The following is a 17,126-nucleotide window of genomic DNA, read 5'->3' on the forward strand; positions in this document are numbered from 1 at the left end:
ACAGATGTCATTGAGGTGTCCACAAACACAAAAGATTCACACAGACACACCAGCGAGTGAGCCATCCTGTTCATTAAGGAACTCCAGGACAAACGTGCCAATTGCCAGAGGTGGAATGTCACTGTGTACAGACAATGAACAGCTATGCAGCACCCAAGAACAGCAGTGGCAGACACCATCACCTCATTTGATCCTCAAGAGGAGAACACCTAGACCATTACAACAACAAAAGTGCAATCATCGCAAACAATTTCATCAGGGCCCTGCAGGTCAACATAGGTCCAGGAGGATCAGTGATGCGTTGTCTGTCATCTGGCTTCGACACGGTCTGCCACCGGACACAACGCACAAGCCTCCACAAAGCAAAGTTGCGAAACAGAACTCTGGAGCGGAACATCTCCTTCCATTCTGGCATGACCCAGTGCTTCCGCATCCCCTTTCAGCTCTGGATCTACCACAATCATGTGTGGTGTACACATGGCTCATCCCTCAGCACAACATTGTTCAACATCTACATGTCACTACTTGGCCACGCTGCCTGACAACATGACCTTTACATCCTCTCCTACAACAGACAGCCAGCTAATCCTCTCCCTCACCAAGGACCCCCTCACCGCCACAGCAAACCTCCATGTAGGAATGGGAAGCGTCACTGAGTGGATGTAGTACTGGAAACTGGAGCAGAACTTTGACAAGACAGGAGTCCTCTTCCTGCGCTCCCCAACCTCCGCTAGTGACCACTCTTAGTGAACCACTGCACTGGTAACAGCTCCAACAACACCCATCACACAAATTACCTGTGCTTCTTCATCTAGTCTACTATCTCCGTGACCATGCATGTAAAAGGCCATCTGCTCCTCCAGCTTCAACAACCTCCGCATTCTCCAGAGGATGTACAGGTGGATCCCCACCGTAACAAGGATAAAGATCTCCCAGGTCCTACAGCAGGTTGGCAATAGATAAGGCCCTCTCTGCAGTCCCCTCAACCAAACTTCTGAACCAACTTCTACACATTTGAAAGGCCTCTGTACACGTGATCAACAACATTCCTCGCAGCAGCCACATCACACACCACCTGTGAGGCCAGCACCGGCTCACTGTCAACAAGATCACATTCAAGGTCCTCACACACCCCAGGTACTCCATGACACAGGCCCAGCATGGTTCAAACAACTACTCGGCTTCTACCCCACATACATGCCATCTTGCTATGCCTGTCGTCGTCCTCTCCCCCACGGCATTGTCTTTGGACATGTCATGCCAGATCTCCTTTTTCCTTGCCAAGGTGACGGTGAAACTCACGAAGAGTTCCTGTTGGTGTTGCGTCACCTCTTCAACCAGGACCTGGTTCTCCATAGGACTGAACTTGGGGTTCCTCTTCCTCTTGGCCTTTCCTTGGGTCTCTGCCTGGCCTTCCTGGGTGGTGTTTCTGGCCTCTGCACTTGTCCCAGGTTGCTCACCATCTTCTACAGGGTTCTGCATTGTGATATCAATTTTTTCCAGCTTAGAGGGCGTTTTTTGGTGTTGTTTTGGTCGCTAATGCGCGAAATGAAGGCCTGAGGCCTATTGGCTTGCGATATTTATCACTGATTGGCCCAGCGTCATCTTTTTTCATGCTAGCGTGCGTTGCTTCAGCGACATCACTCTAAATCGATCGCCTCCTCTTTTCACCTGGGATTGAAAATATCGCCGGCTAGTGACGTATTTATAATACGTCGCTAACGCGGCGATAAATTGTGGCGATGCGCGGCGATAAACTCACGCTAAACCAGGTGTTTGCGATAAATATGGCCTCTTGTTAATATCCCCCTGTTATTTCTCTCTTCTGCTTTCTGTAAGGGACGCTGAATTCTTTGACAATCCTGCTATTTTTGCATGCCTTACAATCACCGCACAGATAAAACCCTTTCAGGTTGTGTCGGCCACGGTCATTGTGTCCAGTTATATCTCCCTTCATGGGTATATCTCTGACATTTCTGCTCCTACGATATGTGATTTGAGGTCTTTCACTGATCTGGGGGCCTATAATGGAATCACTTTTCAGTATCTTCCAATTGTCACTGAGTATCTTTTGTATTTTATGTGAATCCCTATTGAGGGTGAGGACTACCCTCGTGTTGGAGGAATCATTGATCTTCTCCCCGGGTTTAACCTCCAAAGTATTCTCTCTTGTTACAGTTTCCAGTTCAGATACTGCTCTGTTCAAAACCCACTCAGGATAGCCTCTTTTCCTGAATCTCTATCATTTTCTTTTCCTCCTTCTGGTATCTGCTGGTGTCACTGCAATTCCTTCTCGCTCTCAGCAGCTCCCCATATGGAATACTCCACTTGAGAGCATCCGGGTGGCTGCTGAGCATGAAGGATGCTTTCACCTGCTGTTTCCTTTCGGAAAAAAATTGTCTGTATGGAGTTACCAGTAGCTGTAACCGTCACATCGAGAAAATCAATTTCATCCTTACTCATGTTATGAGTTAACACTATGTTATAGTTATTCTCATTCAGCAATTGGACAAACTCTTCTGCTTCTTGTTTCCTGCCTTGCCATATTATAAAAAGGTCATCTATATAGCACAGCCATCTGACCACCCTATCAAGGTATGTGTTGTACTTGGTGTCCCTTTGTATCTCTTCCTCCCATAGACCCAAAACCAGGTTCGCAAAGCTCTGAGCGAAGCTTGTGGCCATAGAAGTGCCTGTGTTTTTATTTATACAAGTCACCATTGAACATGAAAATGTTGTTCTGGAGACATATGTTCATCATGACGGTTAACATTTTTGTATGTTCAAGGTACATTATATCCCTCCCTTCTAGGTAACGATTACAAGCTTTTAATCCATGTTTGTGTTCAATGATGGTGTAAAGTGAACACACATCTAATGTCAGGAACATGTAGTCTTCCTTCCATACAATGTTTTCAATTTTGCATAAAAAGTCTTTAGTATCTTTGACATGGGATGGTAATTGCGATACATATTCCTGTAAGAAGTGGTCAACATATTTTGATGTTTTCGAAGACCCTCCCCATAGATGATACAATAGGTCTCCGTGGTCGTTCCTGTAGGTCCTTGTGTACTTTGGGAAGGCAGTATATTCTAGGGAGTTTAGGATTCTCTTTTAAGAAAAAGGTTTTCTTCCCATGAGATTATTCCTTGACATTGCCATTCAGATAGTTTACTCTAGGTTTGTAAAATGCTATCATAATGTCTTAGTGTCGCATTTACTATAGACTGACTCATTATTGAGTTGTCTCATGGCTTCTTTGATGTACTTGTCTCTATCTTGTAACACAACATTCCCCCCTTTGTCAGCAGGACGGATTATTATGTTTTTGTCCTCCACAAGGGACGATATGTTTTTTTTTGTTTAAATGTGAGGTTCAATCTTTTGACCCTTCACTTGAGTTGTTGGTGTTTGTGTTCCAGTAGTGAGTTAGTAACCACTTCTTGGAATGTGTCCAAATTGTCATGTGGAAGAATTGGGTAGAATATCGATTTAGGTTTGAACTTGGTGTTAGCAGCTCTGTTATATCCCACATTTCCATGTTATCACTTATGCCTATGTTTTCGTTGTTTTCAGTGTCTCCGGCCAGATCCTGCATAGTTCTTAGAATATTTGTATCTCCTATTGTAAGGGTGGATTGTCTTATGGTTTCGCTCAAGGTAATGTTCTGACCTTTGTTACTATTTTTTAATGTGTGCCACTTTGTTAGTTTCAGTTTTCTAACAAATTTAAACATATCAATACGGGGTTCAGCGTAGTTAAATATTTCATTGGGGCAAAAGGATAGACCCAGGCATAGGGTTTTCTTTTCTAAGAATGAGAGTTGCCGGCTTGACAGATTAACAATAGTTTTGTTTACCATTTCTGTTTCATTCATGGTTGTCGTTTCCTGTAGCCCCCTCGTCTGGTTCCCATTGGCTTTCTTTTTCTTTTCTGGTATCTTTGTTTGCAATTTTTTCTTAATTGTTTGCTGCACCCCTCCCTCTTCCTCTGCCTCTTCCGTTTTTTCTCGATTCCCTCTTCCCCTCTGGTTTGGGGCCGGTGAGGGTGATACTCTTCCCGATTGCCACCCCCTCTTCAGCACCCGGAACTCATCTGAAAAAGTGGCACGCTTCAAGATGACCTCCACTTTTGACGATATGCTTGTAGTTCTCACAGATGTGTCTGTGTCCGAATCACTTGCCGCCATAGGTGGTGCAACCGTCATCCGAGTAGTGTTGTCAGATAGTGGTACTGATTCTGGTCTTTGAATATTATCCATTTGATCGTATTTTTTACTGTAGGTCAGTATGCGGCCTATGCAGTCAAGATGCAGCTTTCTCTGCTTCCTGAGTCTTATGTCCTCTTCGTGTTGTAGTAGTCTAGTTTTTAAATCTTCCTTAAACTTCTTTATCGTGGCTTGGTCATTATGGGCTTTGAATGCCTCCTCCATTTCCATCATTTCTTTCATGATGGTTTCCCTGTCTTCCCAAGCATATTTGACTAATATGCATAGCGTGGTTCTTGAGCTGTTAGCCGAATTTTTGGACCATTTTTCCAACATCCGTGGTTTTGGCAATTCGTTGGAAGGTGTTGTATATATCCGCAGTCCCCGTGGGACCATATTCTTATCAACGTAGTCTTGGATGGAGATAGCCTCCCACCACTTCGTTTCTGATATTTCAAGTTTTTCATATTTCCTTTCCTAAGTCTCCCAATCAGTGTATGGTCCATCTTTTCTTCCTGCGACAGGTTGCCCTTTGCCTGGGGCATGTGCCAGCAGTGTTTATGCTGCCGTTCTTCACTGTGCTTCCTCCTACATGGTGCTATGATTGTGATCTCAGATAAAAGATAGACAATCCTTACATCTGAATATTTTTAGTGTCTTTGGAAATCTCGGATCAAAAGGTAGGCAGTCCCTTCATACAGATATTCTCGATGTTGTTTAGAAAGGTTCTTGCCTATATAAGGCACCATTGAGTCAATTCTGCGCGTTTAACTGCTGCCTGCTATGAGCCTGTAACCCCTCCAATGTGAAAGTTCCAGATGCCTTCCGTTCTCATGTCGTGGTGTACACCGGAGTTGCTCGACACATTCCCGATTTCAGGAATTAGACCCAATTGTTATCTTCAAACAATACGTTTAATATATAGCAATTGCCCAGGTTTTCGTCCCGGTGATATTTCCTGCATGCAACTACAGCCCTCCAGAGACGCCACTGCCCGAAAACTGCACCCCGATGGGTCAGCTTGTGTTGTCACGCCAGCCCCAGAATACACCCTCTGGTCCGGGCTTACCTCTGGTACGCTGTTCCAGGCTTGTTCACTAACTCGCCAGTTTCCTTTAGCTCCTCATGGTTTTCAATGTCGGCCGGCAGAGATCCCTCCATGAATTTTGTAAACAAAGATTCGGCTTCTCCAGGGAAGTCAGCCCGTTGTCTGGTGGAGCACCGGGGCCAGTAAAGCCACAGCCGGCAATTAAATCTCCCACACGTTTCCAAATAGTGCGCTCTCGGTTTTACAGGTTTAAAGCAGGTCTTTATTCCAAGCGTTAGGCGTTTCGAGAGACTGAGCTCTTTTGTTCACACATTTTGCGCTAGTGACAGGGTGCATTACATAGTCTTCATAGTACAACATAGAAAGAGGACTTCAGGTTCAGTCATTACTATCATTGAATACAGCCGCCATACTGGAATGTGTCTAAATTATCTGTATCAGATGCAGTAAAAAAGTGTTCGAAATAAATGACATACCATTCGTGATTGTATTAATAATTCATACATATTCATAATTCCTACGGAATTTTCGAACACGGAAGAAAGGCAGCCAGAAGTAAGTGTGCGTTAATGTATTCATCTACCTATACTGACGTGAACTTGCAACTATTTATTTATTTATTTAAACTTATAATGCGCACAGCTACCCGCAGTGGGTTTCCCGGCGCTCAGGGACAGACTAGAGAAGAACTAGTATGACGGTTTTTCTGAGGAGAGGCTACAAATTACTGTTGAAAGAGCCTTGCGAAAACGCAAGAGATTGGTTTCTGTTTTTAGGGTCACAGGAAGAGTATTCCAAAATTTGGGACCCAGATGGGCAAAAGAGCAGCCTCCCATTTTTGCTAGCCTAAATCTGGGAACGGTGAAATCACCATTCCCTGATGATCTCAGAGTTCGGCTAGGCTTATAAGCCTGGATAAGGCCCTGAAGGTATTTAGGAGCTGAGCCTTGCTTGATATTAAAAACATGACAAAGGGCTAGAGAGGCAGATATTCTCCTGGGAACGTTGCGTAGCAGCCGAGCGGCAGCGTTCTGAACAACCTGAAGTTTTTTTATGGTTGTTAGGTCGGCTCCAAGATGTAGAACGTTGCCGTAGTCCAGGCGGGAAACAACCAACGCCTGGACGACCGTTCTTTGTGTCGAAGGGGGCAGCATCCACAGGATTTTTTGAAGCCATCTCAGGGTGGCAAAACAAATAGAGGCCACCTTCACGGCCTGCTGTCTCATTGTAAGCTTCTCTTCAATGAGAAACCCGAGATTGCGTACTACAGTAGCAGGCTGCGGGGTAGGTCCCATGTCTTTTGGCCAATGGTGGGGGCCCCAGAGGTCCTTACCCCTGCCTAGTATCACAACCTTGGTACTATCACCGTTAGTTTCAGGAAATTACTCTCCATCCACTTGGAAACACAAATCAGACCCTCCTTCAAAGCAGAGGTATCATTACACTCTTTATTGGAGAGAGAGAAAATGATTTGTGTATCATCGGCATAAGAGTAAAAGGTGAGTACAGCTTTCTCCACAATAGTAGCCAAAGGTCTTACGTAGATATTAAATAGTAAGGGGCTAAGTATAGACCCTTGGGGAACGCTGTGGGCCGATGGGCAGATTATAGAGGAGGCAGAGGCAGAGAAAACCTGAAAAGTACGGTCTCTTAGAAAGGAGGCTATCCAGGCTAGGGCGGCACCCTCTACACCCAGGTACCGAAAAGTCGCAAGAAGAATGGAATGAGACCGTGTCGAACGCCGCGCTCAGATCGAGAAAAATAAGGGCGGATGTTTTTCCGCGATCGACACTGTGTCGCAGACTCTCGGTGACTACTAGAAGTGTGGTTTCAGTCGAATGGTGCGCTCTAAAGCCTGACTGAGACGGATGTAAAAATCGCGAGCTCTCCACAAGATTGGTTAATTGTGTGTTAATATGCCTTTCCAGGATCTTTGATAGAATGGGCAGCAATGAAATAGGTCTGAAATTCGACAAGTTGGCAACATCAGCTCCAGGCTTTTTCAGTAGAGGAATGATCATTGCATGCTTCCACTCCTGTGGGACGTGTGACTCTGATAGTGAAGAGTTGAGAAGTTGCATTAACACACGACGTGGGCCAGGTTCAAGTAATTTTAAAATTTTGTCCGGTACCGGCCAAACTATGCTTGTGTGCGCTATACTCTTAGAAATTAATTCGTAGAAATTAACGGCTTGTTTCCAGAACTCTCAAGGCCAAATGTGTCATGTCCATTACATATGAGGTATAGTCCGATCCAACAATGTACTGGCGTGTGTCCTAACACACATTCCTCCAATACATGCGCCAGGTGGCTAAGAGAGCAAGGTAATACAACAGTGGTATCTTATTCTCAGATGGCCAGCTCATGATACCATCTTAAGGTATCATGATTGCATACCTGAGCATTACTACAATACATATATATATGTATATCTGTATATATGCATTAACTACATGTGGGACCCCTATTGATTGCAGGACTTCAGGTACCAGCATGCTTTGCGCCTAGACAGAGATGAAAGAACTAGGTCTGTGATAGGATGCACAAGCACCAATGAACACCTAGAGCAGTATGTAAAGTCCCTGCATACACCAACGTTTATCTAAAACCCAATGCTGGCAATGATTAAGGCATTCGCCGAAACGTGTCTGCCAGGTGTTTTAAGCTTTTATCTGTCAGGATGGTGGCAAATAAAACTTTACCCGACCTGTCCAAACGCATGTTTCGGACCCGTTTCTTGGCAGAGAGGCGGGATTGGTGGTGGAGATATATAAAAGCTCCTTTTTTGCACCTCGTGCAAAATCACTCACGGGTGGGTGCGTGGACATGGCTGTGCTCGCCACAATATTTCGTAGCTCAAATCCCCTTACTTGGAAGAAGAAACCAGCACTCACGAGAGAAGTTTCAGGTCTTGTTTATTCCAAGCCAAACAGACGCGTTTCGGCTATGCCTTCCTCGGTGTTTACCGACATGCCGGGAGGCCGCCATTTTATCTTCATTACAATTCAGTGTTTCAGAAAAGGGACTATACCGCAATACCAAAGTACTCGCCATTTTGTAATATCTATATATACAGTTGAAATGCAGCTCATAATTCAATCGCATTGCTCAACATTATATTTGTGCATTTCCCACAATTTAAAACTTTATGTAATGGCAATTACATTCTAACGTCTTGATCCATTCACTAATTTTGCACAGATGCACTCTGCATATTAATGAATTCTTAAATGAATTCACAATCTATTAAGGGACATTAATGCTCGGTTGGACTTGCAACAGTAAAGAAGCTCAATATCACCGAATTGCACATTTATCGAGTATATTCTGCCGCGAATCAGCTACTCGTCCTTTCTCTAGTTCTCACTGAGATCGGACTGTCCAGATCCATCATACGAACGCCGTCTTTTAATGGGCTGTTTCACCTTATGTATCAATGGCCACCTTTGAACTAAAGCGGATTATTCATTGATGCTGCTATTAGGTCATCATGCCGTGGATCGGCTAAATTCCCTTTTCCCCTGAACACTCTTGGAGAACCGCAGCCTTAAGGCCCGGCGGCGCAGGGTACGCCTAAGATCCCCTGGATTCACCTGCCTTGTCAAATACAGAGACACGGACTCTTCGTCTGGCGTAGAAGATAATATTTATCAGCTGCGGCTAGTACAGTGGTCTTAGAAGTCGTCAGTGTAACGAGGTTCAAAAGAGACTGCCACTTCACTCCGTGGCGCACAGGTTTATATATGGTACAATACAATGCAAAATGCAATCATACGAGAGCAGGAGACATAAACAAATGTTATGAACAATGCTTTAAGCCCGAAAGTAACTCCAGTTTCCCGGTTGCGTTTGTTACTCGACCCCTTGAGTAAATTATCGAGTGAATCCACACAATCAGATTTACAAGAAGAGAAAACACAGCTGTATGTGTTAGAAGAATAGTCGTGAAAACAGGAGAATACATGAGACATGTAGCGAAGGACAGCAGATAAGATAACCTGAAGGAAACGATGGTGTGAGCCAACAAATAGTCCGGACGGGGATTAATCAGCTCAGACAGGAATTAGTGTACTCGGCCAGACCCTGACACTCGTCAGTAAACATAAGCAAAAGAAGCCACCTGACACGTGAAGGCAGGAACTGCAAAAACATCGCATTCGCCGCGCTGCCTGAGTGAGGGCAACATAAAATGGCGGCGATTACAAAATGGAGGCTGAGCACGAACGAATTCGTAATTTTACAGAACCTCAGACCCTCCTTTTGCCATTACTCCGGCAAGAACAAACCAACTCATGCTAATCTGAGTCGGAATCAGCATCCATGTTCATGAAGTCCTCAAGCTGCTGCTGCAACGTCATCCTGATATTCTCTGTCCTTTGAGTTGCAGGACGTGGAACGCATAAGGTAGCCAATAGGCCACACACTGCGGGACCACATTGAACGCACAGACAACAAGAGAATATGATGGCCAAAATTGCTCCTAGGACGTCAAGATCTTCCATCCCCAGGTTGACAATATTCTCCAAAACCATCCCATAAAAGACCAATCCCCTTCGTCCTGATGAATCGACTCGGAGATGGTATTCCATTTTGAAATGGCTGATATACTGCCGGAGCATCGTCTGGAATATAAATGCAGCAGCTAGATCCGATCAATTTACAGACACCTCCTCTGTCTGCTAGGATCACATCTAATGCAATTCGATTTTGCAACGTCATAAGACGATCAGCCTGAAGCTCTGCTGTAATATTACCTATTGCCCCTGCAGTAACATTAATAGTCGTCTCGACCACACGAACCAATTGCCTGATATGTCTGCTGTTGACCATCGGGCCCCAAAAGGGGAGGAATCCTTTAAGGAAATCCCCTCCTTCTTGGGCTGCCCTGTCCTTGGCATCAAATATACCTCGGCTATATCTACTTCTATGGTGGTCTGACGGAGCCGAATATGTAGGGGGAAGAAGGAAGGCTATATAACTGGTTCCAGGAAAGTTGAAAGGGAGCCTGGTGTAAGCTCTATCTTTGCAGAAAAAATATGTTCCTTGAGACGGAAACAATGGAGGGAAATCAGGGGACAAGAAAATGTAGGTTTGTAAACCACTCTGCTTATTGTCAGTTTTCTTACTGTTGACTTGGAGACAAAGATGCCTTGATGGGGTACATTCCACACAGGAGAAGAATCACCCGGTCTAGTTTTGTCACCAAGACTAGAAACATAGTGGGTAACATTCCATCCTTCATAAGCTCTCTTCTCATCTAACGGAATTTTGCCCTTCACTACAATCTTAGCCATCACCACTATACCTTTGATCAAAGAGCTGTGGCTGAAATCCAATCCCAGAAGTTTTTACAGGATTTCTAAGTCTGTTGTGGTATGCGGCCGAAAACAGCCGGGTAAGCCCAAGCTGAACCTTCAAATGAGAAAGGGAGGACCAAATAAGGCATCCCATTTTGTGTATTGTGTGGCATAAGACCGCGCACCCAACAGTCATTCATATTAATGGCCTGTTGGTGTAACAACTGGATGAATGTATTATTCATATATTCAGCTCTCCTTATCTGTTCATGAGGGGGTAGAGTGTGCATTTTATGTGAAAAGACAGAAAGACGACAGGGCAAAGAAATCGTAGAGTTAGCAGTATTTCTCGGGTGTAGTACATGGACAATCCAACCTATGCAAGCTAATAAAATACACAAAAACATAAAAATACACAGTTACGCCAAATCGACTATGCAATGATTTGCAATATTTCAATCTGATTTCTTGTTTCCTATTTTCCCTACCTATGGTTGTTGTACCATCCATCTTTATCTTAAAAAAAATTTAGCTCACGGCAATCTTCTTCAATCACTCAGCTATGTACTTCTGTATAACCTGAGGCACCAGCCACTTACTAAAAGAATGAAAACCAGGTTACAGTCTGAGTCTCCTACCGTGACCCTGCGACGGAGACGGATGGCACATCTAATACTAAATATCACACAAAAAAAACAAGGAGGCAAGAGATCAATACATATATAAAAAAAAATGTCTGAGTGATAAAGAAAAAGTGTTCGAAATATTCAGTTCTTCTGGTCAGCTCTCGATCTTAGGTTGTAGCGAGTTTTGCTCGGCACTGTCTGGTCCTTAAATAGCGTTTTCAGATCCGTAGTGTCTATTCGGAGGTGCGCAGGCACAGCGGCTTGAAGAATGTCATCTGCTTTCTCAGACTGAGTTCCATAGATTTGAGCATCACTGAAAGGCACAAAACAAGGGACTGCTGCAGTATCGGATTCTCTTATACCACTGCGAATCCACTGGTCAAAGGGTAATGGCACTTTTTTTACAGTGCACGCCATGTACCCAATTTCGCTTGCCGACCACTTTCACAGCCGCGCGGGTGACGAGCAAAACTTGCCTAGGTGTAGATCAACGAGGCTCCAGATTCTTAGTCCGTTGGAAGTTCTTAATGCAGACCCAGAATGGTGTGACCTGGGTCCGTGGAGCCCTCTGGCAAAGCACATTGCACCTGTTGACGAATAACACTTAATTTAGTAGTCAAATCATGTAAATAATCAATTAACAGAGGATATGGTATGTCAGAATATCTCTTGGGGCGAGGGACACCCCAAACATTAGCTGGGCGTCCAAATACCACTTCATATGGGCTAAGTCCCATACGAGAGTGTACAGTAGTTATGGTTGATAAAAGAGCTAGGGGCAAGGCATCTGGCCAAGTAAGACCCGTACTGGCTTGAATCTTAGCTAGTTTAAGTTTGAGTGTACCATTATAACACTTGACCAAACCTGCTGATTGTGGATGGTTTGCCGCATGAAATTTTTGTCTGATCCCAAGATCAAAACATACTTTCTGCATAATTAGACCCACAAATTCACTTCCATTGGCACTCCAGATAATTTGCGGCAAACCAAATCTGGGAAAGAACTCTTTAAGTAACACTGTAGCAGTTGACAAAGCTGTGTTATCGTTCAAGGGGTAGGCCTCTATCCAGCGGGAAAAGGCACATACCACCACCAGAACATACTTAAGGTTGTTGCATCGATCCATATGAATGTAATCGATCTGCAACACTTCAAAAGGATATGACGGTGGAGAAAAATGACCTGCCGGAGTTGGAGTACCCTTTCCTGGGTTATGCATTAGACAAACAATACATTGCTTAACCACGTTCTCTGCACATTTTGAAATTCCTTCATTCTGCCATACAGGAGCCAAGAGTTTACAAATGCCTTGCGCACTAATGTGAGCTGGACCATGAGCCATAGTTACAACCGGCAATACATAAGCATCCGGTAATAACCATCGCTGATGTTCCGACAATTCCGTCCCAACAACCCGTTGAGTCTAACATTCCCGTACTTTCTTTCCACGTTCTTAATTCTTTCTCAGTTGCTTCACCCTGAATCGTTTTCACACTCTCAATCGTATCTTCACACATTCCAACTTCCATAACCCAATTTGCAGGACCTGCCACATACATTCGACTAGCTGTGTCTCTAGCTGTGGTTCTTGCTACTTCATTTGCAAACGCATTTCCACGACCCACATCATCTGTAACTTTCTTATGTGCGCTGCACTTTATGATTGCTATTTGTGCAGGTAAGGTAAGTGACTCAAGAAGATCAGTTACAATTGACCATGCTGAATCTTTGTCCCATGAGAGGTAAAGAATCCTCTCTCCCTCCATAACCTAAACTATGTGCAACGCCAAAAGCATACTGACTATCTGTGAACACATTCACTCTCTTTCCCTTTGCCAACACACATGCTCTAGTCAAGGCTATCAATTCAGCTGCTTGGGCTGAATTATGTCCAATATGTGCCGTCTCAACAATTGTGCATAAGGTGGTAACAGCATAAGCGGAAGTAGTCTCACCATTGGAAGTTTGAAACAAGAACCGTCCACCCATAGGATCCTGTCCGGGTCCTTGAGTGGAGTGTCCTTCAAATCAATCCTACCCTTTGTTTCTTCTTCCGTTCGAAGAAAACAATCGTTTTTCCTGAACGTCTTTCTCATCTGGCAGTGGCAACAGTGTAGCTGGATTTAACGTGTTACATCTTTTGATGTGCACGTGACTCTCTAGAAGTGTCGGCTCGTATCCAGACAAACGAGCACTCGTAAGATGCTGTGTTGTGGTTCTGTTCAGCAAGGTATCTACTGCATGTGGAACCATAACAATGAGTGTGTTATCCAACACTAATCCAGCAGATTGTCTAATAGAAATCGCCGCAGCTGCTGTAGCTCTAAGACAACTGGGCAAAGCTTTAGCTACTGGGTCTAATGTAGCAGGGAAATAGGCACATGGTCTCTGCTTATCTCCAAATAACTGTCAAAACTGACAATGCGCAACCCTCTCTCTCGTGAACGTACAGTGTAAAGGACTTGCTATAATCTGGGGTACCCAACACTGGAGCAGAACATAGAGCAGCACGTAGATCAACAAAGCTTTTCTGACATTCATCTGTCCAAGGGAGCGGATGTGGCGTATCTTTCAACGTTAATGCCAACAGTGGTTTAGCCAAAAGTGAAAAATTAGGAATTAATTGTCTACAGTAGGAAGTAATACCCAAAAAGGCACGTACTTCTCTGTGTGTGGTGGGTACAGACATCTGTGAAATAGCGTGAATACGTTCTGGGGTCAATCGCCGTCCCTCCTTCGACAAGAGATGACCTAGATAGGTAACCTCTTGTCGGGCATATTGCATCTTAGAGGGAGACACCTTATGATGTAGAGCAGACAATGATGCAACAACGCAACAGTCACTTCCTTACACACATCTTCCGTATCAGCAGCCGCCAACAAATCATCCACATACTGAATAAGTGTAGCTACAGGATGCAAAGAAAAAGCATCAAGTTGTGACTTAAGAGCCTTACTATAGATAGAGGGACTTTCACAATAGCCTTGGGGTGCTCTCTTAAATCTAAAGCTTTGGCCACCGAGAAACCAAAGATATCCCTACTTTCTTCAGCAATAGGAATCATAGTCAACAAAGCTGTAATGTCCGGAACAACAGGAAACTGTGGCACAACAATTTTATTGACCTCCCTAAGGTCAATAACAAATCGGTAGACAGGAGGCTGTGAAGGATGAGTTCTTTTAAGGATCGGAAGAACAGGACTGTTACAAACATTGCCTCTCGTCTCTTCAACCACACCTTTCTGACTGAAATCATCGACAATAGCCAAAAGTGCTCTCTCTCCATCACTGGAGATACGATATTGGGGAATGCGTGGCATCCTCACATTCTCTTTGACTGCAACATACGGTGGGATCGCAAGACAACCCACGTCATTCGGGCCTGCAGCCCAAAGATTTTCAGGAAGAGAAAGCAACTCCGATAGGAATTTGTCCCGTGACAGATACATGGAAGATGTCATTTTCTTTCCCAACGTAAGATGCACACCCGAAGGGGAACAATACAATGTTGCATGTAATCTTTTCAACAAATCCAAACCCAGCAAGTTCTCACCGCAACCAGTTGTCAGAATAAGCGGGCATTCAAATCATAGGGACCAATCTAAACAGGCAAGGGACAAGAAACCGGATTACGAACTGGGGTGCCAGAAAATCCTACAGAAGTATTTATTAAGCCAGACAAAGGTGCCCCAGGGAGTTTAGTATGCATAATAGAACTTCTCATCGCACCAGTAGCCGAAAGAAACGGTTCTGAAACACCCATAGTATTGATCGTGACATATAATCTTTCGATCTACTGGAATCGACACAACTCCCTCACTTCATCCATGGCTGTCCTATTCGATCTGAAAGTCATCAGCCCTTTCTTCACAATAATAGTCATTATAATACTGCGTGGACTGAACTCTCTGTTGATCAAACTAATTCATAGTAGATGGAAGAATAGAACGCTGCTCCTGAGAGGACACACCTCGTCCTCTACCTCTAGATCCTGACTGGGAATTACCACGCCCTCGTGGAGCAGACATCCCATTATTACGCTGTAATAAAACCGGACAACTATTCTTGAAATGTCCCTCTTCTCTACAATACGCACATTGATTAGGACCCAACGGAAGACGTGGCGTGAAGTACTCTGGTTTCTGAAACACTTTCTGAAACTGTGAGGGTTGAGAAAACTGAGGCTGTGCAGAACGCGGAGGATAAGCTTGCTGTAAAAGAACCTTCGTTTTCAAATCTTTATTCTCTTCTCTTGTTTCTCCTTCTCCTCCTTATATCTATTCTCATAATATTGTGCAGTAGCAAATATTTTAGCAGGGGAAGAGACAGCCCATGCACTTTCAGAACTCTTTAGTTTATTTGACAATTCAGGAAGCAAGTTGTAGACAAACTTATCCACAAACAACCTCTGGCCACCCTCTGTACTCAAATCCTGACCAATATGTTCAATAAACGTTTCTTCAAAACGGGTGAAGAAATCCGAAACGCTTTCATCTTTCTTTTGCTTGCATGCGGCCAGCTTATCCCAATTAACTCGCACCGCTGGCATCATAGTTTTCATCAATTCAATTATTCTGCCTGGTAGGGCCGTAATCAGATGATCGGGTTTCGCACCACCCACTTGACCTGCATCAGCGGCTCTAATAGCAGCCCAATCACCACCTAATTCAGCATTCTGATTCTCCCTACGAATCCGTGCCCACAATGCTTGTGGAACAACATTCCCAAACAGCATGTCCATATCGGCCAAATTCATAATACAAGCGTCAACTGTTTGAGACTATTCCTTATAATATCCAGCCGGATTTTTACGCGGGTCCGGAAGAGTTTGTTTAAGCGCCAATACTTCAGACCTTTTCCAGGGCTCGTGGACCCATATATGCTGGAAATGAGCAGGGACAGCAGGCGGACCAACTACTGCGTCCCTCCAGACGGGAGGAACTTCACGCATCGGATAATTCTTAATGCCTTTGGTTTTGGTAGGATTAGTCTCGGAAAGGGACAAAGACAGAAACATTGTTCGAAACACAATGAGTTTTTTACCGCGTCTTCGACTTGTGGCCCTACAATAAAACCTTTATCGAAGTTGGCTTGTAGCTTCCAGGGCTGTTTCTGCCATTAGGCAAGACTAGGCGGCCGCCTAGGGCGGCAAAAGGGGGAGGGCTGCAAAAAATGTGTGTGAACGTTTGTTAACCCCTTCGACGCTCATGACGAGCCCAGCTCGTCATGGAGTTTCCATTGGTTTCAATGGAAATTGCATTAAAGATCTAAAATAGCCTTAGCATCCAAGTGGTTAAACAAATAAACCCCTTTCATTTGTGCTGTACTCATTAGAATAAAGCTTCACCTTGAAACCGAGTTCAGGGAGAGAAAAGTGAAGTGGACTCTCTGCTTAAAATGTGATGGTAATACTTTTTTCATCAAAGCTATGTATAAAAATATGTGAGAAAGAAAAGAAGTTAACACTTGACGAGTTTCTGAAAATATGATAAAAACACACAAACATTGTATATGAAAAATAAACTGAAACAAATGATAATTGGGTCTGTGTCGCCTCAGCTACGAGGCTCTCCCTGTGACGGAAGTTGGCGCATAAACGATGTGCAGTGGGCTCATGGCCGAAGCCTTGCTTTCTGTGTGTTTAATGCAGTCTTTTAATGACAAATTATAAGATAACTGAGTGGACGTCGTCGCGTTAAGCGTCCATTTGTTTAACCTTGCTGCTCCCGGAATGCTGCTGGGTGTTACAGGACCAAGCCAGTGGCGCTAATGCAAAGTGTTGGTAATCCCGCTGCGGGTTCTGTAATCAATTGGGGGCATATTTACAAAAAGTGGCGTATCACCGCATATCAGCAGGGAGGCGCCACTTATTTTGCGCCATGCCTCCGCCACAATGGATGCGCCGCATTTACAATGCGGCGCACCATGATGCAAAAACGGCACAG

Source organism: Lissotriton helveticus, chromosome 12, assembly GCF_964261635.1.
Source record: "Lissotriton helveticus chromosome 12, aLisHel1.1, whole genome shotgun sequence".
NCBI classification, from domain to species: domain Eukaryota; kingdom Metazoa; phylum Chordata; class Amphibia; order Caudata; family Salamandridae; genus Lissotriton; species Lissotriton helveticus.